This window comes from Nycticebus coucang, chromosome 17, assembly GCF_027406575.1.
Source record: "Nycticebus coucang isolate mNycCou1 chromosome 17, mNycCou1.pri, whole genome shotgun sequence".
NCBI classification, from domain to species: domain Eukaryota; kingdom Metazoa; phylum Chordata; class Mammalia; order Primates; family Lorisidae; genus Nycticebus; species Nycticebus coucang.
The window spans coordinates 74,957,083-74,973,722 of NC_069796.1; the positions used below are offsets into that span (position 1 = coordinate 74,957,083).

Sequence of the window (16,640 nt, forward strand, 5' to 3'; positions counted from 1 at the left end):
CTTGGGTCTACATTAAGTTCAGGGAAAATAAGAAATTCTGCTTCCTTTAGTACATAATAAAATTTATGGAACTTGTTTTTCTAAGCAATGGCACCAAGTGAAAATATAAGTAGGCCATGAATTAAGGATTCTCAACTAGTTATTAAAGAAAGATAGAAATATCTGGGCTACATTTGTAACCTCCTGAGGTTAATGGTCATTAGTGGAGATTAGTTTATTGAAGTCTTAATCAGTGACAATAATGAACTAGATGAGCCATTGTGTTGATGAATTGTGTTATTATATAATGAATGTAGGCAGTAGTAAATTCCTTCAAGTTTCTACCTACCCCAGACCTTCCGCTCTTTCAAGGAGAGAGCCAAAATTTTCGCAATTTTGCCACCTCAGCATTTCTTTTCAATTCCCGACTCTAACTAATTTTCTTCAGTAATGCAACTGTAGTGGAGAAGGATTTCTTTTTCACATCCAGTACTTAACTTTTGGAGCTGTGGATTTAATGTCATTTGGGTATATATTTAATTGAACTCCTGTGAGCAGATAAACTCCTGCAAGGAATTGGGTATATGAGGATGGAGAAAGTGGAGAATAGAAACTTTTAACTGAAAACAGAGAATTAGAAAGGTGAAAAGCAAAAGAGTAAGGTGTCCGTGAAGCTCAGAGTATGAAGGAGAGGCAATAGTGGGATGCATAAGGAGAAAAAGGTTGACCTCTCTGGTTCTGATTCATCGTACACAACATAGTCGGACAAATGTTAAACACCACTTTCATCTTAGGGCTCTTCCCACTTAAAGACTTTCCTATTAAGCCAACATTCTTTGACTTTTAAGGTCCTTCATAATCTAGCTCCACCTACTATCTAATTTTTAGTTCCCACAGCTCCCCTCTTTCAGGCTGACTGTCAGATCTTCACTGAGATTATATTGTTCTCTTCTTCCTTCGGCCCATGCACATATGATCCCCATCCTTCAGTGTTCTATTCGAGGAAGTACAATTACCATTCTTAGTACCTGGGTCATATTCATTAAAACTTAGTTAAGTAGTAATGATAATGCTAGCATTCATTTGTTGCTTATTATATGCCAGTCACTATGCTAATATATCTTGTAAGTCTCAAAATAATCTTACAGTGAAGGTGTTATTAATTCCAATTCTACAGTAAAGTAACTAGATTAAGGATACATAGGTAGAAAGTGGTATGTGCAAGATTTGCCCTTAGGTCTTTTGAATTCCTAATCTATTAAATGATGAGGTACGATCCCAGTCTTGCTTCTGGAGCATTTTAATGCTGTGTTCTTATTTTCTTAAGAAAGGTAGAGATTCTTGACGATGGGGCAATATCTATATATATATCTTGTATCTGTCATTACAACTAAGGCAGTGCTAGAGGATCATTTTCTGATTGATTGATTGATTGATTGGGTATGGATTAGTTTGGCTGAACTGGTCAGATTTCATGGTGACAAAAGGAGAGAAATTTTTATTCTGATCCTAGTCATTTTTCTGAAGTAGGTGTTGTTAACGAGAGTAGTGGATTGGAACCAGCCAGTGTTCAGTTTTTAATTAAGAATTATAAATTAGAAATAAACCTTTATATTATCCATAATAGTGTTACTTTGAGTAAGATTAGTGTCACTGTTGTTTTTATGTATTATATAAGCACTTATAATTACAAATAGGTTTCGTCTACTGTGTACTAAACAGTGGGACACAATGTTGCGCAGAGAAGAGTCCGCCATTACAGACTATTAGAGAACATAAAGCCTATGGTGATTATCATTCAATATGATACAGTTCATGTCTGATAGGCGGAGCAGTGGGAACATGTAAAAACACGAATTGAGATTTTGGGGAAATCAGTAGATTTTGGGGGATGCTTAGGGTTTCTTTCAGGGTCATTCACCTCTGGGAATGAATAACATAAACAAGTAAGTAAGATAGGACTAGATGTTGCATATTAGTGCAAAAAGAAAACTGAGCAGTTTAATTGTATGTATTCTACTTTTCCATTCAAGATTGTAAACAAGACCAAGAAATCTACATAACAGTTCACTTCCTATTTTTTACCAAATTAAGGAAGTTGATGACAGAGTGAATCTTCTATCTTTTCTAAGAAGATAATTAGTAAAACAAATGAATTTACCCTATCCCTTGAAGTTGGCACCAAAAACTACCCCATATTTTCATTCTGTCAGATGGGTGCCAGTTACAAGTCAAGACTTTTTGCATGAATTGAGCTTAATAGTAACCAATAGTGTTTGGGTTAATTAGGACAAATGTCAGTGAATACATATTTTTTCCCAGCAGCCAGGAAACTGTAATGTCAAACGGTGAAAACGTTGACTAGGAAGACTGGAGAAGAAACCATTTTACTGAGTAACCTTAATAAATGTCTTAACTACTAGTTTATTTTCCCAAAGCTAGGAGTTAATAATACCTAGCTTTGCCCACTTTGAATGTACATTCTTAGTAATCCAAACATGAGAATACAATGAAGGAGTTTTGCTTCAGCCAAAAAGAGGATAATGTAAGTACTTAAAGATTTCAAATAGAAAGGCGGAACAAGATGGCCAACTAGAAACATCTCCCTACTAGCCACTCATGGCAAGGCAGGATAAAGAAAACTCCAGCCAACTCTGGATGGGGGAACCTACCTGGAGACATTATTCCAAGGGCACAGTGAAACAGTGGTGAACCACATGGAGCCAGCAAAGAGGTCTGGAGCTGAGGAAAACCAGCACAGAAGGCCAGTACATGGGAACAGGTGGCTGACCCACAGAGAAATGGGGACAGGAAGGGACTGTCCTGCAGTTTTTTCATTTTGGGCTAAAACTGCTCACTAGAGCTGCCTTGGAAGCCTTAAACAAGTGGATGAACTAAAACACTGCTAGCATCCAGGTTTGAATACCAGGTGGAGTGGATCTACCATTGGCTTGGCTGCTAGCTGGGCCATCATTAGGAAGGCCATGGGGGAGAAACAGTCCACAAAGGCCTAGTGCCTGGCCAACTTTAGAGCACCTGCTGAGCTTGGCCATCCCCTCTGCCATGAATTAAGCGGCTCTCGCACCCCCAGGAATTGTGGTGGGGGCACTCTAAGACATACCTCCTCAGGAATCTGGTGAGAGCTTTAAGACCTCAACCCCGCAGGGACTGAATATAAAACAGAACCCAATCTCTTCAGCCACACTCATTGTTCACAACAAAACCAGGATGTGTTCTCTGTCTTTTAACAATATAGTGCCTCTTGGTGTCTAGGCAATATATTATTCTATATAAAGTTATACATATATATATATTTTTTTTCCCTTTTCTCTCTTTTTTGTTGTTGTGATTGTTGTTTCTTTTGGAGGGGTTTGGTTGGTTATTTTTTTTTTTATTTTACTTTTGTTAATACCAAGGGCTCCCCCATTTTTGTTACAGTATTTCAGCCCCTTTTATTCTCCATTTTTTATTGCTCTTTTTTTCTCTATTTTGATAGAGATTTTTCTACTTTTCTCATCTTTCCCACATAAATTTTTCATAGAATATCTAAGATATGCCTTTTTATCTTATATAAGCATATTTTTAATTTTCTTTATCTATTTTTATTTATTTATTTATTTTTCTGTTCTCTAAGTGTTCTGGAGTCACAGCAGTAGTCTGGCTGGGGAGGTCATGGCAGGAGTCTGATTCAAAGAGGTCATAAGCTCATGGTCCAGGGTGTTCTAGCTTTGGCATTTGGAAAAACAGTATTGGCAGTTCTCCACTGCAACATACTGAATTTTTCTTGCTTCTTCTTTTTTCTTTTCTTTCTTTCATATATTTGGCAGAGGTGGGGTATTGCTTTTGCCCAGGTTAATAAGGAGCTCCTAGCTTTGAGGGACCCACCAAGTCCACCCCACCCCAAAGTTCTGGAGATGTGGATGTGGCCAAAGCACCCTGCCAAACACCACCATTTCTCCTGTTGTTCTCTTTCTTTCTGTCCTTTTTCTCTTCTCCAAGTCTTTTTTTTTTTCACCCTTTCTTTATTCTTTGTTTTGTTTTCTTTCTTCCTTTCTTGTTCTCTTCTTTCTCCCTGCTCTCTCTTTATCCTTCTCTTCCTTTTGGTCTTATATCAAGGGGCCACTTCAACACCTAAGCTCTGAGACAAGGTAATTCAAAGCAAAGGAGGCTGGGTAAAGGAGGAGAAAAAGTACGAGAAGGAAGTGCATGAGAAGAAAACACACGAGGATGAACCAACAGAAAAATTCTGGCAACATGAAAAACCAAAACAGAGGAACCCCTATTCCCTCACCGAGGGACCATGAGGTAGTTATTTTAGAGGACTCCAACTATAAAGAAGTAATGGAAATGACAGAAAGGAAATTTAGAATATGGATGGTAAAGGCAATAAAGGGAATTGACATGAAAGTGGAAAAACAGAACCAAACAATTGATAAAAGATATGCAGAGTATAGAAAGCATATGGCAGAGCTTGAGGAAATGACACAATCAGGGAACTTAAAGATGCAGTAGAATGTATCAATAACAGATTAGACCATGGAGAAAAAAGAATCTCAGAGCTAGAGGATAAAGCTCATGAGCTAACCTAGGTAGTTAGACAGAGAAGAAAGAAAGTAGAACATTCACTTAGAGAATTATGGGATTTCATAAAGCATTCAAACATATAAATTATAGGGATCCCTTAACGGAAAGAAGAATGTCCCAAAGGAATGGAAGCCCTACTGGAGGATATCATAAATGAAAATTTCCCCAGGTTTCACTAAAGATTTTAAAACGTTCCTTTTAGAGGAGTGTTGAACCCTGGGTCATCCCAACACAAGCAGAGCTTCTCCAGACACATTTTACTGAACCTGTCCAAAGTCAAGACAAAAGAGAAAATTCTCTAAGCAGCCAGGAGTAAGTGCCAAATGATCTACAGGGGCAGATCCATCAGGGTCACAGCAGATTTTTCAGCTGAAACTATCCAGGCCAGAAGAGTATGGTCATCTACTTTTAACCTTCTTAAATAAAACAATTTTCAGACCAGAATAGTGTATCCTGTTAAACTAAGCTTTAACATTGATGGATAATTCATATCTTTTACTGATATGCAAACATTGAGGAAATTTGCCACAACAAGACCAGCTCTATACGAAATACTTAGACCTGTTCTCAACACTGGCCACCACAATGGACCACCAGCAAAGTAAACACCCAGAAACTAAACGACAAAACCTAGCTTCCATAGTGGTGCAAAGGATAAAACTAAGCAACAGGCTTTGGTAAAATAAGATGAATAGAACTCTACCACACTTATCAATTCTCTCAGTAAACGTGAATGGCTTGAATTCCCCACTGAGGAGGCACAGGCTGGCCAATTGGATAAAAAAAGCACAAGCCATCTATATAGTATGTCTAAGAAACACACCTAACCTTGAAGGACAAATCAAGTCTTGGGGTAAAGGATAGGAAACAGTATTACAGGCAAATGGAAATTAGAAAAAAGAAGGAGTTGCAATCTTATTTTCAGACACAAGTGGATTTAAAGCAACTAAAATTAAGAAAGACAAAGATGGTAACTTCATACTGGTCAAGAGAACAATACAAAAAGAGGACATTTCAATTCTAAATGTTTATGCACCCATCTTAAATGCTGTCAGATTTATGAAACAGACCTTGATTGGCCTGAACAATATGATATCTCATAACATCATAATAGCCAGGGACTTTAACATCCCTTTGACAGAACTGGACAGATTCTCTAAAAACTAAACAAGAATACAAGGAGCTTAAATGTGACCCTAGAACAAATGGGCTTATTAAATATACAGAACACACCAACCCCACACAAAGACATGGAAATTAAACAACCTTATGCTGAATGATGATTGGGTCAAGGAAGAGATAATGGAGAAAATTGTTAAATTCCTCAAATGTAACAATGAAGATGCAAGTTACCTAAACCTGTGGGACACTGCAAAAGCAGTCCTCAGAGGGAAATTTATCGCATTAGATGCCTACATCTGAAAAATGGAAAGAGAGTACATTAACAAAGTAATGAAGCATCTTTTTTTTTTTTTTATTGTTGGGGATTCATTGAGGGTACAGTAAGCCAGGTTACACTGATAATGAAGCATCTTAAGGGAATGTAAAAGGAAGAACAATCTAATCCAAAACCTAGCAGAAAAAAAGAAATAACCAAAATTAAATCAGAAATAAATGAGATTGATTTAATTTTTTAAAATGACATTAAAAACAAAAAAATCAGAAAATTAATGAAGCAAAAAGTTTGTTTCTCAAAAAAAATAAATAGATAAACTTCTGGACAGATTAACTAAAAACAGAAAAGCAAAATTTCTGATAACCTCAGAGATGAAAAAGGAGAAATAACAGATATCGCAGAGAAACAAGATACTATCTCTGACTACTACAAGAAATTCTTTTCCCAGAAATTTGACAATGTGAAAGAAATGGATCAATACCTGGAATCACACGCTTTCCCTAAACTTAACCAAGAAGAAATAGATCTCTTAAACAGACTGTTATCAAGCACTAAAATTGAAGAAAGAATAAAAAAATATTTCAACAAAGAAATGCCCTGGACCAGATGGCTTCACACCAGAATTCTATCAAACCTTCAAAGAAGTGCTTATACCCATACTGCAGAAACTATTTCAAAAAATTGAAAAGGAAGGAACTCTTCCCAACATATTCTATGAAGCAAACATCACCCAATACTGAAACCAGGAAAAGACCCAACTAAAAAGGGGAACCGCATACCAGTTTCACTAATGAATATAGATGCAAAAATACTCTGCAAAGTCTTGTCAGTAGAATACAGCTATACATTAAAAAAATTGTACATCATGATCAAATAGGCTTCATCCCAGGAATGCAAGGCTGGTTTAACATATACAAATCCATAAATGTAATTCACCACATAAATACAAGCAAAAACAAAGATCATATGACCCTCTCAATAGATGCAGAAAAAGCATTTGATAAAATTCAGCATCCTGTTCTAACAAGAACACTTAAGAATATAGGCATAGACCAGTGTGAAGAAGAGGCGACGAGAACGACCCCAGACCCACCAAAGCTCCCGCCTGCATGGCTGCATCCCTGCGTACAGTGCTTGTGTCCCGCTGCCATTGCCATCATGCCCAAGAGAAAGGCTGAAGGGGATGCTAAAGGAGATAAAGCCAAGGCAAAGGACGGACCACAGAGAAGATCCGCAAGGTCGTATGCTAAACCTGCTCCTCCAAAGCCAGAGCCCAAGCCTAAAAAGGCCCCTGCAAAGAAGGGAAAGAAGGTACCCAAAGGGAAAAAGGAGAGGAATAACCCTGCAGAAAACGGAGATACCAAAACAGACCAGGCACAGAAAGCTGCAGGTGCTGGAGATGCCAAGTGAAGTGTGTGCATTTTTTATAACTGTGTACTTCTGGTGACTGTACAGTTTGAAATACTATTTTTTATCAAGTTTTATAAAAATGCAGAATTTTGTTTTACTTTTTTTTTTTTTTAAGCTATGTTGTTAGCACACAGAACACTTCATTGTTTTTTGGGGAAGGGGCATATGTCACTAATACAATGTCTCCAAAGCTAGATTGATATGAGGGAAAATGTTTTTTCCCTCTAGTTTTGAGAGACTTCCTCTTGGCTTCCAAGAGGAGGGATTCTCTGATATTGACACACAGCCACCTTGGCACAAATGCCTTGTGGTATGGAAAAACTAATTTGTTTTTATGTCCTATTCTACCTCTGTCTTCAGCATAGTCTTAACTCTCTTAAACCCAGTCACCTCTTGGGACCCCAATAATTGTTACCAGTATATCAAGGAAACTGGACTTTTTCAATAATACCACTGAGATGGCATCCCTCAAAAGAGCAGCGGTTCCATTTGTAGATTGTTGGATCTTCAGATAAATTCTGCCATTTTCATTTCATTTCCTGAAAGTCAGGGTCGGCTTGTGAAAAGTTGTTAAACAACATGCTAAATGTGAAATGTCAGCCCTCACTCTAAACTTCCCTATTCAGAGCATCAAATGAAGACTTCATTGGGTTTTATAGTGGCTTTCTGATTTTTGGTAGAACATTGAAAAAGGGAGTTTGAAAGTTGTTGTAGACTGTTAACGATCATCTGCCGACGTCCTGCCTGAAATACCATGAATGTTTATGAAAAGTATCTTTAATAAAGCTCGATACAGTTTGGCTTGGGGGGCGGGGGGGAAGAATATAGGCATAAGTGGCACTTTTGTTTGTTTGTTTGTTTTGCAGTTTTTGGCCAGGGCTGAGTTTGAACCCGCCGCCTCTGGCATATGGGGCCGGCGCCCTACTCCTTTGAGCCACAGGTGCCACCCAGTGGCACATTTCTTAAACTAATTTGTGCCATCTGCAACAAAACCACAGCTGATATCATACCAACTGGAGTAAAACTGAAAGCTTTTTCACTTAGAACTGGAACCAGAGAAGGATGTCCCCTATTACCACTACTATTCAACATAGTGCTGGAAGTTCTAGCTGATGCAATCAGGCAAGAGAAAGATATAATGAGCATCTAAATGGGGACAGAAGAGGTCAAACTCTCACTGTTTGCCAATGATATGACTTTATACTTAGAGAACCCCAGAAACTCAAGCACAAGATTGCTGGAACTGATCAAGATATACAGTAACGTCTCAGGGGATAAAAATCAATGTCCACAAATCAGTGGCCTTTGTATATACCATTAAAAGCCACATTGAGAAACTAATCAAAGACACAATTCCCTTCCCAGTAGCTTCAAAGAAAATGAAATAGCTAACAAAATAGGTGAGGGAAATTATGAAACCCTCAGAAAAGAAATAGCAGAAGACATTAACAAATGGAAGAATATACCATGCTCTTGGCTAATAAGAATAAGTATTATTAAAATGTCTATACTTCCCAAAGCAATCTACAGATTCAGTGCCCCTGTTACAATACCTACATCATAGTTTGATGAACTGGAAAATGAACTTCATTTCATATGGAACCAGAAAAAAGCCTGTATAGCCAAGGCAATTTATAGTGATAAAAACAACCATGCCAGAGAATCACCCTGCCAGACTTTAGGCTATATTACAAGTCCACAGCAATTAAAAAATTATGATATTGGCAGAGAAATAGAGACAGAAACATTTAGAATGCAATAGAAAAGCAAGAGATGAAACCATGCTCTTACAGCCATCTGATCTATGGTAAACCAAACAAAAATATATAGTGGGGGAAAAGAATCCCTAAATGATACTGGGAGGACTGGATAACCACATGTAAAAGACTGAATCTGGATCTGCACCTTTCACTACTTACATTGATTCAAGGTGGATAAAAGATTTAAATCCAAGGCATGAAATGATAAAAATTCTAGAAGAAAGTGTGGGAAAAACTCTTGAGTATGTCTGCCTGGGGAAAGATTTTATGTGGAAGACTTCCATGGCAATTGCGGCACCAAAAATAAACAAATGAGATTTAATTAAACTGAAAAGCAGCTGCAAAGCTTAGAGAACAACAGTCAAAGTGAATAGACAACATTCAAAACAGGGAAAGATATTTGCATATTATGAATCTGACAAGGGCTTGACAACTAGGATCTATAGAGAGCTCAAATTAATCAACAAAAAGCAAATAATCCCATATATTACTGGGCAAAACACATGAACAGAAACTTCTCTTAGGATGACAGACAAATGGCTAACAAACATGAAAAACTGCTCCCTGTCCCTAGTCATCAGAGAAAAGAAAATCAAAACCACCTGAGATTTGGTAACCCCAGTAAGATTAGCCCACATCACAAAGTTGCAGATGCTAGCGTGAATGCGGAGAGGGGGAACATTTTTACATTGTTGGTGGGACTGCAAACTTCTTTCCCCTTTGGAAAGAAGTATGGGGAATCCTCAAGGAACTCAAATTAGATCTCCTATTTGACCCTGCAATGCCAGTACTGGGCATCTACTGAAAGGAAAAATAAAGTCATTTTATTATAAAGACATTTGCACTAGATTCTTTATCACAGCTCAATTTATAATCAGCAAGATGTTGAAACAACCTGAATTGTGGTATATGTATACCATGGAATTCTATTCAGCCATAAAAAAGATGGTGACTTTACATGTTTTACATTAATCTGGATGGAGAGGAAGCACATTCTTCTCAGTAAAGTATGTAGCAAATACCCAGTGTACTCAATACTAATACAAAGCCAGTAGACAATCTAATTCATGCCAATGTCAGAAAAAAACTCATTTTAATTCAAGTTAGAGGGTAGAGGATCAAGGGAGGGGGGAAGGGGTTAAGATTCAGTGCAATTCCTGTTACAATAGGGATATAAAAATTAGGAAAACACAATTTGTTTTACTGCATTATGTAGGGGTATGAGTGCAGGATTCAACTGTAAGAGGGACTTTACCTAACAAATTCAGATATTGTGACCAGGTTGTTTATACCCTCACTTTAACCTGAAATTTTAAAAAATGATTTAAATTAAAATTGTATAAGTGAGATCTAGGAGGGAGAGAAAGGGGACATAGAAAAAGTAGATAACTTTGTCAGTTATTTTTCTTGATCACTAATTGAGAATATTATCATTTTAAATCAACTATAGTCTGGGTCATGATTTCAACAAAAATTAGCATGTACTATATTTAAAAGAAGCAAAAATAAGTAGAAAATACACCAGAGTTCCTAAGCGTAATGTATAAATATATATCATAGAAAATTATCATTTGTGATATAGTAATACCCCTATAAATAACCTGTGAAGATGAAATAAACTTATTTCATTAAACTCTTCAAAAAGGTATCTCCCACAAATTCCTAATTCTATTCACACTCAAACTGATTTCAAAAGAGAGGGAGAAAAAAGTATATTTAAATGGAGAAATAGAAGTGCCACAGAATGTAGAATTTTTATGCATTTATATAGTGGTTGTCATCTTGCAATAAAGATGAAATGGAACAAAGTTGTTTGTGCTTTGAAATTGAAGCATTGTTCATCATGCATAATTGAACAAAGTTGAAATTTTGTAGGTATGAACCACACACCAAAAAGCCACAGCTATGATAACCATTACAGGAAATGGAGAATATTAATAATAAAAGACAATACACTACCTCCTAAATACATTCTCATTATGAAATTAGAGAATGAGGGCATTAGGAAAATACCTTCATTAATTTAACATTTTAATTCTGGAATTAGAATACAGATATTTCAGAATTCATTTTTACACAGACAGACTGGAGACATAAATAACTTACCTTCATCATGTAAGGTTTTAAAAGCAGTTGTGAAGACAACATTTTTTTAAAGAAAGATTATAATAAGCAAAATGTATTTGTGAATATTTCTTAAGTAACAAAGTTTCTATGCCTTTCACAAATACAATATGTATTATGCAACAGAATTGAGACATTTTGCCTTATATCCAGTGATCTTGCCTTTGATAATTTGTTCTAAGTAACAGCTAGGAATTACACTTTTCAAAGAAGCATAATATTGGGAACATACATTAGAAAAGAATAGTACTTTCTTAGTTCTCAGTAATTGAGTAAAGTTTACATTAATCCTGATTACAACATCCTTGAATACCTTTTTGATGCATAAAATATAACTTACCAAAAGATACTTTTTAATACATTTTGGAGGATTTTTTGAAAGTGCAAATAGCATGAGTTGTTTTTCTAAATGGCTTTCATTTTATGTCATGTCAACATTATGGATTATTTTACTTTTTTTCCTGTCAGCTATTAGGTAAAAGTCCACAATTTTCCAAAATGGTTAATAGGACACAAATATAGACATTTCATGTGATGTACCATGTAAATGTAAACCTTTGTAGTTACATGTTTTTGTAGCAAGAGAATTGTTTTAAAAGGCATGTAATTTATTAGCTATCGGTATCTTCTTTATTGCCTTGCCGCGCTGCAGTAATAAATAAAAGAAAGTGAACTGATTTTACAAATGGCACACAAGGTGCACATTTTGTGGAGAAAAGTCTTTTTTTAAAGAATTGGCATTAAATCCTTTTTTTGTGATGACAAAGAGGCTAAGAGTGCAAACTGTATTTTCTGTTTATCGAAAACAGTCTTTTTTTCTCCCGGGGCATTTTTCCCTATGATCATCAAGGGATTTCAAAAGCAATAAAGTGTGGAATCATTGTTCGACTTGAACAGTATTAAAACTTAGGTTTTAATTTCAGTGAAGTAATAAGATTTGAACCTGTCTCACATTACAGCACTGTAAGGCATTTAGCAATTGTATTTTAAAGGAGGTTTTTAAAATGCAGCTCACTTGTAAGTTAACTGTCTGTCAGTAATTAATAGTTTTTCAGCATCCACTGTTGTGATCACACCAAGAAATATCTGGGTTTTTAGTAACACATTATGATAATTGTGAAAGTGTTTATTCCTAATTAGTCTAAATGTCTAATAATTTTCAGCTTGCTTCTCTGGCTGCTTTAAAGAAAACAAGAGAGTGACATTTAAAGCCACAGTATGTCTTTGGGCTTTTAAAAATACAAATGTACGTGTATATATATTTCAGTAAGTTTTACACCCAACAAGATTATATGTCATTTGACTGATTCATTAATTAACCAAGTATTTTACCCTTTAGTATCTTTTCCTAGATTTTAGATACTACATCATTTGATTTGTAAAAAATATTGCCAAAGAATGTGCTATGTGTAAAACTAAACCTAACTGCCAATCTGTATCCTTCAGTACTCAACATTAAAACTTACCTTTATTTCTCAAAAAAGGCTTTAAAATTTCAGCGTTTCTACTAGATCAATTTGGCAACATACTTGCTTATGAAAGATTGTATTTACCATTTAGAATTGCTGTTGAAAATAATTGCCTCTACAAAAGGAAACATCTGTATGATAGTGCATGGTTAAAGCTGCCATCAATTTTTAACATTTGAGGGTTGAGCTATGACCTTTTATGATGACTGTGAACAGTAACTGCCTCCATTAGCCATAAGTTTTGTTTCTTTATTTTAGTGGATGGTCTAGACTGTAAATATTAGAGAATCTAAAATAAATCAACATATTATCCTAAGGATACACAATGTAAGAGCTATTTGTGGTTGGGAACCTTTGACAGATAGTTTGGATGAAGCAGATGATTGCCTGCCTAGCGTATCTGGTCTCCATTGCTATGCCTGCAGGCAGTTTAGTGCTATGGTTGTATATTGATGTCAGGGTTAGTACTGAGTGGCTAGCAGTGACAGATGTCTATAATTACAGGCAACGCTTCCAGTATTTCTGAAAAGCCAGCCTATGTTGAACAATTATCTTATTTCTGCCTTGCCAAAGAGCATGTTCCAATTGCTAGTATTAGCAGTGGTGAATATAGTGTTTCATCTGCTGCCTTGGGACAAATGTGGGGAAAGTACTTGGTTATAAAACATAAATGCAAAATATTTTTCAACATTTTAAATTAGTTAAATTCGGTGTTTTCCTAATTTTTATATCCCTATAATGTTTCTTTTGAAGGAGTCTTGAAATATAAAAGCTCATTTGGCATACTTATTGGAATTTTGTTTTCCCTAGGCCTGTGTGGTTCCCCAGTGTAAGTATCCCTTGCTTTACTGAATAGATGTGTTTAAGCAAATTGGCTTTGAGACAAGTTTTTCCAATATGAATTACATTTTCTGGTTGACTCCTATTACAAAATTCGAAGTGCATTTCCATGGAAAATCTCTTACACCCAGTGAGATTAGTTAGAAACTTCTGATGAGGAAAATGATAGAAAGTGCTAAAATGTGCCGAACACATTAGGACACTGGTGGGTTTACACATGTTGAGAATTGCGATTCTTAAGTTTGTTTTAACCCCCACCCTTATCCCATCCCCATTTTTTAAAGCCTTTTGACCACTTACTGTCTTTTCCTATCTCCAAGTTTTTATGGGCACTTCCTTCCATGTTCCCTCTTGGCCCATTTTTCTGAGTCAGTCATTAGAAATGTCTTCTTCTTTGGTGGTATCATTACTCAACTGTCCTTCTTTCTGAGCCAAGTGCTGTAATACCATCGTACAATAAGCAGGATTTAGCCTATTGCTTCAGATATTGCCTGGTCAAAGTTAAAACTGGATATTACTATTTGAAGGAGTTAATGGGCCAGCAGAAGGTAAACTCTGATCCATTGCATTTGGAGAAAATCAACATTTTCATTAACTAGGCTAGTGTAAATATGGTTTTTCTTCAACCTTAACTTAACCTATATCGGGCTTCTACTTTGTGTTTAATTGCTTTGTTGAATTATTCATTAAATTTTCTCACTTAGTCTTCTCAATAGTATTCTATTTAGTAGGTATGCTTACCTCTGTCTTACAGAATATGGAACAATTTCAGAAAGGTTAAAAACTTGTTCAGTGGTTGGGCGGCGCCTGTGGCTCAAGGAGTAGGGTGCCGGTCCCATATGCCAGAGGTGGCGGGTTCAAACCCAGCCCCGGCCAAAAAAATCACACACACACAAAAAAAAAAAAAAAAAAAAAAAAAAACTTGTTCAGTGGCAAACCCCTGGGTTTCAAACAAATCATGTTCCTCTCATCCCAGTTTCCTTCCCACTATATCACATTGCTTATGCATTTAGTCATGAGTTGAAGCATGATCATTTCAAAGTGTCATGACTCATAAAACCAACATCACAAGCTTCATCTTCATATTAGCTGTTTTATTTCCCAAAGAAAACAACTCCTTTCTCCAACCACAGACTGGGCCTCTATTCCTGGCTAGCCATCAGTCACAAGAGAACTAAGCTAAGCTAGATCTGAAATATTTGCCATAATCCATCCTACAATAAGCAAAATCAACTCAGAACCTGTAGTCTGGTGTCAGAGATCAGTAACATTGCATTTGCATAGGAAAGGCAACCCCTTTCTGTTATTACTATGAAAGAATATTTCTTGGGAGGCCATCTCACAAAAACTTTAATTTGAAACTTGAAACTCCTATCTGCGCCTTTATTTAGTAAAGAAAACTTGAAGGATTGGATGGATCCATTTATCTTAATTGGGAAGACTTTGATAATTTATTGGACAAAGGGCTATAAATCATCACTTACCCAGTAAGTTGAAAACTTACAGTGGAGATAAGAAACAGTATCTTCCAATGGCTAAAAACCTGAGAATGAGATTTTTGAAATTGGGAACTTAGGTGATGCAGATGAGCCCTTGCACTAGAACCTCGCCAGCCGCCATAGACTATTCTGTTTTTCCTCCTGACTCCTTTTTCATCACTTTTCCTGCTGCTGCTTCTATTTTTTTGTAAGACTTAAAGACTAGACTTATTGTCAAGATTAGGAGTTACTCTACCTTTCCTTAGAGATCTCTCCCCTCTAACTATTCTTCTTTAACCAGTAGCAAAGCTATACACCAGCTTGAAATATTTGTCTATTTTCCAGTACCTAGTCCAGATAAAGTTCAAAGAAAGGGGACATTCTAACAATAATAATAATACACTTACAAAAATTTACTGTGTCCCAGGACTGTTAAGTGTTGCACATGAAATAAGTACTTTGATCTTCTCAAAAATTCTATAGATCTGTGGTTCTCAACCTTCCTAATGCCTCCTAATGCTGCTATCCTTAATGTAGTTCCTATGTTGTGGTGAGCCCCAACCATAAAATTATTTTCGTTGCTACTTCATAACTGTAATTTTGCTACTGTTATGAATCATAATGTAAATATCTGATATGCAGGATGTATTTTCATTGTTACAAAGGGGTTGCGACCCACAGGTTGAGAACCACTGCTGTAGATCAAGTCCCATTGTCATCTTCATTTTGTAGTTGAGGAAACTGAAATTTACAGAGTAACCTATTCAAAATCACTCAGTAAGGCCTAGAATCTCACTATTCTTGGGCTTCAAGATCTATTGTGAAGCACCTCACTACCTCCTAATTGGTGATACTATTCTTTCTATTTCACAGATGAGGAAGCTAAGGCTTTTAGAGGCTGAATAATTTAAGTAAGGTTATAGATTAATGTATTAAATTAAAATATTGAATACCTGTTATTAGCCAAGCACTATGCTAGGCTAGCAAGTAGCAGAATCTCACTCAAAATCCCATGTGCGTTACACTACACATTACATTCAATGTTTCCTCCTAGTTGAAGTTAATTAAAATATATACTGAGTAAATTTGTTCTTTTCTTTCTTTTTGCTAAAAGAAAAGTATGCTTCCTGAGTAACTGCATATTGTCTTGGTCCTCCTGTTGGACATTTGCATATCTTGTAGCTAATTTTCAACATAGAAAACTTAAAATGGAAGCAGGATTTAGCCTATTGCTGTAAAAATTGCCTGCTCTGAGTTAAAACTGGATATTAGTATCTGAAAGAGGTAATGGGCCATCAGAAAGTAAACTCTGATCCCTTGCATTTGGAGAAAGTCAACATTTTCATTAACTAGACTAGGGTGAAAGCTAGAAATTGAATGGTACAATGGACTGTTGGAACATTAATGAATAAAAATGGAGAGTATGATGAAAATAGATGAATTGATAGAATAGTAAAAATCTGGATGGTGTCATTGATTTTTTTCATTTTTCATTTCTTATTTCTTGGGCTATTATTTCTGTGTTCTTCATGTCGTGTTTTTGTTCCTAGAGGGAAAAGGAGTTGGATCTCTCTTAGGTGGAAGATACAAAAGTTGTTTG

At 36.1% G+C, this 16,640-nt stretch overlaps 1 protein-coding gene across 2 annotated transcripts in view; it reads left to right on the plus strand.

The window, feature by feature from the left end:
- The window catches only part of RANBP17 (RAN binding protein 17), a 480,295-nt gene that overhangs the window by 296,299 nt on the left and 167,356 nt on the right, over positions 1-16,640 (plus strand). The gene's annotated exons all lie outside the window — the stretch shown is intronic.